Here is a 12,088-nt window from a genome sequence, read left to right as displayed (position 1 = left end):
GCTTCCCAGCTGCCTGCTTTCTTCCCGGGCAGCAGCAGAACACCTGTGGGAAAGTCACTGCTGACTAGACAGGACAGGAAGGGAATCAGGTCTGTCTCAACACCTCAAGCATTTTCTGCCCTCTCTGTACCCAATTATCTAGAAAGATAATACTACTCATTTATTGGTCTCAAAGTCTCCACCTTCCCTTAATATTATTTCATACTATTGGCAAATTGAGTCTGCTTTTGAGTGTGTTTGTCTAAGCTAACATCTTCCACCTGTGTCGAGTCCACAGCCACAGGGATTACCTCTGAGCTGACTGGTTTTATCATAATGGCCACCTGGAGGACAATGAGGGACTTTATGTATGGGTACATCCATGGGCCCTAAACCCTAGCCCTTCACAACTGCACGTGGTTGTTGCTCAATAAAGATTTGGGGCAACTGGAAATTGAATAATGCCAGGTTTCTATGTATGCCAGGAAAGTACAAAATAGAGGTCATAAATCACGAATGTGTTCATTAAAGACCCAGCTGGAAACTCAGAGTTATCACGAGAGTGGAGGCCTACTGACATCACCTTTGACAACGTCAATCATTTCTGCTTAAATTTTGCTTCTTTCTCATTTCAATTGGTTGCAAGTGGATGCTTGGGATTTGGAAATTCTATGAAAGGACAGATCCCAACAGCCAAGCTAGGTCTGTGAAAAGCTATGTCTTGGGAGACCCAGAAGGCAGCCTGAGAGTCATTGTGAAGCCGTGGAATTGGGTTGGGCAATCTTTTCCATAGTTTCATTGCTGGCTCAATAATTCCCTCATCATCTGTGTATTTCCCCTAATAAATCTGCTCATTATGTTGTGTACGCATAGTTCTTTTAATTTCAGACTAGCTCAATTACTCCTTAGAACATTGTATAATTCTATTGTGAATTGTTATTGCTTTGAGAGACAGACTGGAACTCATTTGCCTGCCTAGCCCCTCTAAGGTAATGCCACCCTGTCAACACACCAATAATTCACGACCTAAGGTTTTAAAATTATTTTCTTCTTCTTTACTAGATGAATGTCATCATGCAGGGGTCGGGGGGAGAAGGGGAGGAGAGAGAGAGAGATCTTCTCATTGACCATAACATGTAGATTTTGCTCTTCTTACAAAAGAATGTAGGGATCTCATTAGGATCTCTGTAGGAGAAGGAAAATCCTGCTAATTTTAAGTCTTCTTTGTGTTCAGAGATGGCCCTGATAGGGTAAGTAAAACACAGTTCTACACCAATTAATACAAAAGAAATATTCGTTTTGATCAGCTTGACGTGTGACCAGTGATTTAGACCATATATATGTATGTATAATTTTGTTGATTATTTAGGAATTCACATCATGAACCCCAAACAAACTTACTTTCCAGTCCTCTCAGGTCTGCTTTCCTCATCTGTGTGGCATCCCTGGCCCTCCAAAAAAAATGTCCAATTTGTGTTGCCCATATATTCCCTGGGGCATGGTCAAACTTCTGGTGTCCAGCTCCTTAAAGAAAACTGAGATCTTCCCTACCTGTACCCCAGCCAGAAGCCACAAATTGTGGAGATCTATACTTCACAATTTTTAAGAGTTCCTTTCAATGGCTCTATGCCTGGGCTGTTTCTTTCTTGGGTGGGGTAGGGTAGGGTAGGTATTATCACAAAAATCTTCGATGTCCCTCTAACCTATGAGTCACCAGTCACCAGTATCATGGCTAAAGTAGCTTCCTTGCCCTTTTCAGTTAGCAGGAGCACAGATTATGGACTTATACATACTTATGCACTTCTATGGAAGAGCACATAGTCTTCTGCCTCAGCCTTGGGCTCAGCCTCAGTACATGTCACACATCTCAGCATTTTCTCTGATGGCAGCACAACCCAGAGACATCAACATGGCTGCAGCACAGACAGTAGACAGTTGCATAGCCTTCGGTGGTAACATGGGTCACAGATGTTAGCACTGACATTTAAATAGTTTTCATTTAGAGATAGAGAAAACAGGGGCCGGAGAGATGTTTCAGAGGTTAAGAGCATTGGCTGCTCTTCTAGAAGTCCTGAGTTCAATTCCCAGCACCCACATGGTGGCTCACAACCATTTGTAATGGGATCTGATACCCTCTTCTGGTGTGTCTGAAGACAGTGACAGTGTACTCACATAAAATAAACAAACAAACAAACAAACAAACAATTTTTAGAGATAGAGAAAACCGTAAGGAAAACATTGACGCTATAACTGTGCCATTTTGCTTTTGCTTGTGCTATGAGGGCATATCTTTCTTTGCCACTAGCATGACTTTTTTTTTTTTTTTTTTTTTTTTTTTTTTTTTTTTTATCTCAGATTCAATTCAAGCTCACTTGTTTTCATTAACTTTGGTTAACTGACCTAGGCCCTACCGCAACCACCTATAGCCCTCATTTGCTGGCCCTATTTTGATATATACTTTGTATTTTATAAAAGTCTCATCCATGTCCAGACTGAGGCCTAACCTTTGAACATCTAACTCAGTACCTCGCACATGGTAAGTGCTTAATGAACAGTTCCTATGTGCTTTATCCTACTGAAGAGTGTTAGCCACTCACATAAGTTAGCGCCCAAGGCAAAACATGTGAGAATTGCTTGTGCTGATCTAAGAAAAATAAGAACCAAAACAAACCCTTGAAATCCAAGAGCCCGAAAATCTCATCTTGATAAGGAAAAGAACACTTTTATGAGCTCAGCCTTCATTCAGGATTTTGGCTGCTTCTTCCTGAATTGGCTCTGTACCACAGCACAGAAGAATTTGTTTACTTCCTAGGACCCTGGGCTGGGGGGGCAAGACACCACCAGTGTGGGCTTTTGTTGTTTTTCATGTTGGGCAATTGAACCTGTTCCAAATACAATGTTATTTTCAAAGAAGTTCAAAACCAAATGACCACCAGAAACAAATTTTGTTTTGAGTAGTGAATCTCTCTTCTCTCTTTCTCTCTCTCATTTTGTTTGGTTTTCCCATCCAGATTGGCAAAATTGCTGTGCTATTGGAACTTGGCTGTTCACTAGGCAGCATCTCATTGGAATAATTAAAATGATTCAGAAAAGCTAGGGTTATGAAGTCGAAGCTTGAATTTTCCTGGGAACCATCGAAGATTCTTGGCAGTTTGCATGAAACAGGCCTAGGCCATATGTAAGCAAATAACCATGCATTAAACAAAATTCAAATCTCCATGTAATCTCTCTTGGACATCTTTTTTCTTCTGTTTTCAAGGACAGAAAAAGAGATAGCACATGCCACTGAGCGTCAAGTCCAGGGATGAGATAACATTCATCAGACCTCAGCATCCTGTATCCATAGACTTTAAAGCAGCACTTCCCCCAAGTTCCTCCTTGCCTCCCTGACCGTCTGAGATACTTTCTTTTGGTTCCGATAGAGTATATAATTTTATAAGCTCTATTCTAAACTCCTGCATATATTGGACAACAGGAACTTCTATTTTTGTTTTGTTTTGTTTACTGTGATAGGTAGAGGAAACAATGGGTATGTATAACTGTTCCTTATAGTACCAGGCTTTGTGACTATATATTTACTTGGAGGATCCTTTTGGAGTTAGGAATCAATAGAGAATTCTCATATTGTTCCCTTTCCAAGTGAGGGGAAAAGCTGTCATGGAATCAGAACCCTTGGAATTTATTTGTGGCCACAGAGATAATCCTTTTCATAGGGAGAATGAACTAACAAATGACTCCCAGCCCTAAGCATATTATCTCTTACCGAATCCCCTTTTCCCCATTTATGCATTCTAGTTATTGAGAAACAATTTGGCTTTTAGAGCGACTCTCTCTTGTGTCATTGTGTTTCGGACTTTGAGGTTGTTAAATTGAATTAAGGCTGGCCTAACGCGTCAAAGTTCTTGTCTGAAGGAGACTTGGGTTCATTACTAAGCTCATCTATGCCATGGAAGAAGGATCTCAGATCAGGTTAAACTGTGTATGTTTGCCCACAAATCCATATTTGCATTTGCATCTTAGCCAGTCTTCAGTTCTTGGAAAGCATTTTTCACACATGCTGAGCCTTGGTGGGAAAATATAAACTCCTGGCTTTGAAGGGTGCCATGTATGCAAATGTAAAAATGTGGTAGGATAAAATATATTTCTCTACTGGGCCAACTTTGGCTTCATAAACCTCTCATTTCAGTTGGCATGTATTGCTTTCACTATTCTGAAACATGTAAGTAAAGGGCGGGGTGAGCTTTACCTGGATAATTTGGGCTGTATAGATATTTTATTTGAACCATCCAGACTGCTGATCATTCATGTGTATTTGTAAGATTTTTGCAAGTCAGTGGCTTTTACATTCTGCCTGTCTCCAAGCAGCCAGGGCGTTTCCAGCACTTTCATGTTGGTATTATTCCTTAGGGGTTCTCCTGAGGGCAAATGACCAAATCTAAATTGAGGAGTGAAGAGGTGGAAGTGGTTTGGGGTGACCTTATTTATGGAAGGCCTGGAGAGTTGAAAATAACTCCTATTAATAGGTACAACCTAGTCAGGAATGTTGTATGAAAAAAAAAAGATCACTCAGAAACTTTGAGTTTTGGTCAGTTCTCTTGGGAAGTCCTCACAAGTCTCTGTAACTCATGGGTGTGACCACGGAAAATCACAGTAAAATAAGATGTCAGAAAAGCTCATTTTTGTAACAAAACAGTCCAATGAAAGCAGAGGCTGAATTCTGAGATGATATATGAAGATTTTCATTTTAGCAGAACATTTTGACCATTGATTTGGATGCATCTTCAAGTGTCTGTATATTAGGACTTTCAGTGTTGTGAATACATTCGTTTTCAAAAACAGAGCAGCGAAGGTCGATCTAGACACTATAAGCCAGAGAAACGTGTTACCTGTTCCTTTCTGGGGACTGTATGTGCAAAGCAGACATGTATCCGGTGGAGTTTATATTCTCGAGATGGAGAGCTCGGTGAAGGCGCCTAGTCTTTTGTCTGCCACATAACAGATGGTCAGTGTCACCCTGAACATTTAGAAATCATCCTGCCACCTCTGAGCACATACTCTGAAAAGAAAAACAGACATAGAGCTGTTCATCTCGATACGGCAGCACGCAGCTAGGACTTTGTTTTATAGTGAGTCAGACTGAATTTTACTGGTCCAGACAAGGCAGACATCAAGAAGACTGAGGAAGTGGGCAAGACCTGGTGAAGCAGGGTGGACCTGAACTAGAACAGAGGTTGGGGAGGATGTGTGTAAAGAGACAGGGAGTGAGCACATGTGGTTAGAAATTGATGTTCACAGTAAAGGGAATTGGGTGAAATGGCAGTAGCTGGAGTTTGAATGCCACCCACTTAAGTCTGGCTTTTCTTGTGTTCAGTGGGAAAACATCTGTCTACTTTTTTAGCTGGATTGTGATAAAGAGAAACTGGGGCGAGGGGAGGGAGACATTGGTTTGGCTAGCGGTCTACAGCATGCTACAGCATGGATGTGCTGGAGACAGACTAGGAAGAAATGTACCTGAGGCCTTCTCTAGCTGCTGCAATAGCCCAGGAAGATGGCAGGCAGCAGAATGTGAAGGACGCAGCTGGAATCAGAAGCAAGGAGGCAGGTAGGAGAGCGGCCTCTGAAGGGAGAGCACACAGCCCGTGAGTAGCCCTTTCACATGTGAAGAAGCTTAGAGCAAGGCAATGGGGGGACATTTTGCATATCAGGGAAGGGAGATTTGGACTGGAAAAGAAAGACCCCGGGGTTCATCTAGGAGTGTGGCATTCTCGACCCAGCTTTGTGGCTTAGTGACTTAGGCACCGTCTAATCACTCTTCCAAAATAATTGCCTTTTGCTCTGAGCAGTTGCTGAGTTTAGCCATTTACTCAGCAAGAAAAACAGCTGAGTCATTTTCTGAGCGAGCCATCTACCTAGATAATTACTTCGGGGATGGAAACTATAAACAGAGCCCTCATGCATACTGGTTAAGCCGCTGGGATATTTGCTCCTCAGTGGTGGCAAAACATTCCTTTGCCTAGCGACAGCTTTGGTGGGGCAGCCACACACATAAAGAAGCCAGGTCCTCTTTGTGTCTTCCTGCCAATCACTGAACCTAGCAGTTTCCTGTGTGCATCATGCACCTTTTGAGGGCCACTAGATCCTCTGGAATCTTCCTTTTCTTCCACTGTAAAATGGCTAAACTTTATAACTAACAGGACTACCTGTTTTTTTTTTTTTTTGACATATGCTATGTATGTACTAGATTCTCTAAAGAATCAAGGTGTTTCTTTCTTGATTAATCATATCTTAGCCTTTGCCTAGGAAAGAGGGCCACATCTTTCTCCTGGGTACTGATTTGCCTAAGAACAATGCTTTAAATTAGTGACTTTTCTTACTACACAAACTAAGGTGAGATATCAGAAGGAGATTCCTTGTATGGAAGTCACAGGCCATCTTGCTGTAATTAGTTCAATAGAATTGACATTCCAAGTCCAATTCAAACTGTTTCCATCTGTGGACACAGTTCTACTCCTTTTAGGTAGCACTATTGTAAGACATTGGTTTCTGATTATGAATTCTCAATTTTATTTCATATGGCAAGTGTGCTGTAGGCCCATAGTATAGAGTAGAATATCAAACCAGAGTCCTGTTTAGAGCTTAGTTATTATACACAAGACTCCAGCAGAGAGATTTCAAAGCCTTTTTGAAGGGTTGAATGTTCAGGCTTTTGTGCCCACAGCTGCCAATTCTTACTTTTTTTTTGTGGCCTTCCACTCTCCACTTGCTGAAGATATAAAACCACATCTCAGAATGCATGTAGAAACACTATAAAAAGCATCCATGATTAATAGAACATTTTCAACATTAACTGTCTTAACCAATTCTATTAAAAGAAAACTTAAAGAATATCTCCCCCTTTTTTCTCCTTCCAAGTTTTAGGGGGTGTTCCAAATATGGAAGCCTTCTGTCAGATTCCCCTTGAATCCACGGGAGACTGTGATTGTCACATAAAAAGACAGAGATTTCTTCCTTCTACCTCCCACATTGTTGGTTTAACCATTTTACTACTAAACTGCAGAGAAGATCATCGTGCTCTGCTTGTGAGAGTGGAACCCGTCAGTCCCTCTCATCTAAGGTGGATTCCATATCAGAAATGGCAGCTTAAAAGTGAGGGCTCCTTTGTGGCCTCTGTGACTTATTTTCGGGGTCTCCCCTCTCCGTGATTCCTTTGTGCCTCAAGATTTCGTCCTCTCTTTTCTCTCTGCTGTTCCTCATGCTGGCCCTTCTCGGGCTTCATCTCACTCCTGATGAGCTGACGTGGCTTCAGAATGGAGCGGCAGCGATCAGGTTTCAAAGGACAGTACAGCGCGCCGAAGAGAAAGCAAGGACTTGTAAGACTCTCAAGATAAAAGGACTGTATTTTCTTGGCGAGCCACATAGATGTTCTGCAATGACGAATGATATGACTGTTATCTTGACACCGTCCTCTCCCATGTTGAAACTGTTTATGCGAACCAAACATCATATGAAGAACAGATTGCCAGACGCTAAGTAAATCATTGTAAAGGGCGGTGAGTCAAGTATTGCCAGTTTTACCCACATTGTCATTGTTATGATGTAACACATTCCTTAAGACTGATATTGTCTCCAAATTTGGGCACAAAAGCCTCCCCTTGATCAGTTGGCTGAGAGTCTCTGCCCCCTGATATGTCATACGCAGACACAGAAGCAGAGAGACCCACGCATCCAGATTTGGACATATACCCAACCTGAGTTAAGCAAAAAGAACGACCAAGAAAAGATAGAATATTTTAAAAGGTGTGTGGAGATTACATGAACTGTAAATTTCAACCCTTGCTCATGCAATAAACCCTGTAATCCTTTAAACTGTGCTAGCAATGATTAATAAACAGTGGGTGTGCTAAGCATATGGAAAAGTCATCCCATCTGGACCATTTAAAACTAGGACAAAGACTTTATCTTTGTTTATTTCATCCTTAGCTAAAAGGCTTATTATGAATTGCAATAATCCAAGAAGCCAACCATGGAGGACAGACAAACTCTTTAGATAAAACCAAAAAAGCAAGCTCTGTAACTGAGGACCAGATGTATTTTTGGGTTTAGCCCTTGTACATATTTAGCCGAGCTTTTCAAGTGGGGAAGATTTGCATGTTTGTTTTGCAATACTAATGAATATGTTTTTGATTTACATTTTAGAAAATGGAAACTTTTATCTTCTTGGGGCTTTGTAACTTAATGACTTCCAGAGGGTAGCTTTGTGTCCTCTTTTAACCCTTCACCACGAGGAACATATCTCTTTCTGAGGCCCAGCACTGGGTCTTGTTGAATAAAACCCCTGGGATAACATGATTCTGTCTTTGCTGCCGGGATGGTAAGGGTGAAAGAACGTTTGACTTTCAATCTAGTGAAAACATATGTAAATGGCAAATTATTTTTAAACTGGCTTTAATGCGAATCTTGGGGGCATAAAAATGACTCCACAGATGATCTTTATGTTGGACAAATAAGGACAACTCTTTGGGACGAATGTTTGCTTTGGGAGGTAGAATCTTCAGTGTTGCTTCAGCTTCCTCTGAGATAAACCTTGTTCGAGGAGCAAAATGTCATAGTATTTTTTTTAAAAATTATTCTGGAGGATATCCTTAGGATCAATTCTTCCTTCCTTTAAATGTCTTTGAAGATGTTTAAAAAAATCAGTAAACACATTTTACCCCCAAGACTTCCTTTCCTTGTAATTTGGGTTGGACAAGAACCTTATCAGAAATGGAAAAATTCATCCTTGAGGGGTAACAGTGTTTTAAAAGAAGACATAATGAGAGAGCTTTGAACTCTCATTATACGACAAATGGTCCAAAGAGATTGCTTTTCTTCTAAACTCTTCCAGTAGTTTTTTTTTTTTAATAGCATGTGACAGAATAGAATGACCTTTAGAACCTGTGTGTTTGGGCCATGGCACCTCTTAAATGCTTAACTTTCTGTGACAAACAAATGGTGGTGTTATGTCACAGGGAGCACGAAACGATCGGGAACATTTTGCTTTAGTTCAACAATTATTAGTTGTGTTGAGGTTCATTGAAAATGTACTACTGAGGACCACATAGTTCCATAAGGAACCCAACAGCATTTTTATGGTCGCACATCTGAAAGGCATCTGATCAAGAGTCCCTGAGCCCACTTCTTCTCAAGGGAAATCATTTTACCTCTGGAGAATATTTCTCCCACTCAGAGTCTGTTAATAACTAGTTTAAACTTTCCAGACAGTTTTATAGCGTTGTATTAAAATTAGATACATATTTGCTGTGAGTTCTTGGATAGCAAGCATTTTCTAACACAATTTCTTCAAAGCAAGAAAGGTTGAAATGTGGTGTAAGAATTCTTATTTCCCCTTTTAAAATCTTCCAATGCTTTCAGTTCTATTCTAAGATCCTACAGAAAACTACCTACATGACTTTAAAAACTAGATATATTTTTATTATGCTGTATTCCAGTCTAGAAATATGCTTCTTTAACTATGACCTTAATTTGTTAGCCCTTAGTTATTTACTCATGATTTACATATTGCTTTATCCTTCTCCTATGTAACGAGCAGGAAAGGAACAGCTAACTAATTGATTCTATAAGCCTTCTATACCAGGAATTACTCCTTATTGTTTTATTGTCTTACACACAGGTCTTATTACGGAGAGAAGCTGAAACCCAGAGAACCTCTCCAGCCTGTGGGTGAGCTAGCATTCAAATTCAGGTCCTGCTTTCACAAATCATTTTCCTTTTGTCCACTATCACAGTGTTTTAATTACTGTTTCCTAATCATCCATCTAGCCATCTAAAAGCCCCCTAATGTTTTTGAAAGAGCTTCTTGGAATGAGTATTCCAGGTATCTGGAATAATGAGAATCTCTATTGGGCATAGAAAGGTATTCTGGGGTAAGCTTGCTGGATGAGTGTGTAGGAGCAAGTGGCAAGAGAGTGGAGAACGGTATAACAGCAGTGGCCTTGGCCTCTCTGTTCTGTTGCACAGATGCTTTGGAAACTCTCGTGGACATTAAGCATGTTTATCTAGGAAAGCACATACACATAAACACTCACTTCACATCTTTAGTAACTTGAATGTGTGATGAACTCGAGTAGGTTGATGGATTCAGCTGTGAGTCTGCCTTGATTCTCCGATCTAAAGTGTGGTCCATACAGGGCAGCACCAGCAGTTTCTGAAGGTCCTTACACCAGGGAATCTCTCATCCCCACCAGATCTGGATCCGGAATGAAATGATAGTCTTTAACGATGTCCTTTATGTCACCTTGGGCTAGCCTCCTGATATGTCTTCATGAAAGACTGACTACTCATTGCTTTATTCCTCACCATGGCCCTCACTTCTGCCCCATCAGCTGACAGTTTGAGTCTTCTCCTCCAATTGAGAGTCACCTCCTGAATGTCTCCTTGTTCTGTAGACATGGAAATTGCAGTCGACAAGGTAGACTCAAACTTGGGCTAGTTACACATGTAGCAAATTCTTGAATGTGTACATTAAAATCCTCCAATATCCCTGAAATATGGTTTTACATAAGCTCTCAGTCAATCATGATATTCTGAAGGGAAGAGGGGAGGTCAAATATTTGGCTGAAAGAGCTCACATTATTAAGATTATATTAAGGATTCAATTTTGTGCAAGCCTTCCTGTAACTTTCCCCTTTCCATCCCCCCATCTCACATCATGCCACTCTCCTGCTACCTTGAATTGGCAGAACACCTGTACCTTTTTAATGATTATGGCTAAAGCCCAGTGCCAGCTGGAGAGAAAGGTCACGTTTCACAGTGGTGTAACTGGAGAACAGTGTTTCTTAAGAGAAGAGGTGGCAGGGCCTTTTTGGAAAGTTTGAGAACATAGACCTACTCAAAAGGCACTTACCTCGGGTAGTGACTCATCTTTTACATACTTGAGTGTGCCTCAGCTTTTATTGTGGCTGTTCCCTCATACAGCTAGGGATTAAGTGAGTGGCCAGAATGAGATAGGTCTCCAAACAAAGGTGGAATCGGAGCTGCAAGAAAAGGAAAGCTGAAGGTAATTGGGTCAGGTGTGTAATAAGAGGTTTATTACACACTTTCACACCTCCCTGCGGGAATGAATGGATGGTTTTTCTTGTCTGGTGGCCACGAATCATCTTTATTAATGGAAAACATCTTTGCTGTTCTGACAATTAAAAAGTAACTCTCATTTATATAATTTCTATAGCAAGTCTGTTCCCTAAAGTGATTTGTTGATGGAAGGCAGACACAGATGAGGTAGAGCCACAGTGTCTTACAAACTTCAGAGTGCCTTCCAAGGAGAAGCTAGATGTGTGTAGATGAACAGGCTTATGTTGTAGAAGACACTCTGGCTTCGGAAGAGATAGTGGGGGCAGCTAAAGGATGAAAAATGCTTAGAGCTTGAGTTTGAAATTTTTGTTTCATTTGTAGAAACACGAAAATATCCAAGATCTAATCTTAAAACTGAAACTTGGCTCTAAGAGACATGTGCAATAAATTAACAGATTAAAGTTGTTTACACCTTTGGCACTGTTAATCTCATATTTCTGCTTTAAATAGCTCTCCTGGTAATTACATACCAGATTTTTTCAATATATAATTCTAAGAGTTGCATGTTGGATAACATTTTGGGGGACTCTAACTACCATTTGCTTCTCCGCCACAGCCCTATTATGAATACTGATAACAACAGCTAATAAAATATTCTTATTTGTTTGATTTAAATTTATGTGAATAAATTCAGAAGGTCAAACCACTTCCCACGACTTCTTATTAGACACAACTTTGATGCTTTGAAAGAGTGACAATTGAAATTAAATCAATACAATAACACAAATATTTGTATAGGCTTCAGTGTGTCAGGTGCCTACTATGGATGCACAGTAAGATGTCCGTTCTGTAGATCTTCATGAACTTGGAAGTTAAATGACAGATTTAGGATGACACTCAATATTGCAGGAGAACATTCGGAGAGAGTGAGCTCAATTCCGAGAAGGGAAAGAAATTCGTTATGTGCTAAATCTATGCATTTGATAAAAAAAAAAAAGCCCATCACACACAAGCTCCTCTGCCTTTTTGCCTCTCACTT

The sequence above is a fragment of the Rattus norvegicus genome, chromosome 7, assembly GCF_021556685.1.
Source record: "Rattus norvegicus strain SHRSP/BbbUtx chromosome 7, alternate assembly SHRSP_T2T, whole genome shotgun sequence".
NCBI lineage: Eukaryota > Metazoa > Chordata > Mammalia > Rodentia > Muridae > Rattus > Rattus norvegicus.
This window is presented reverse-complemented; position numbering follows the sequence as displayed.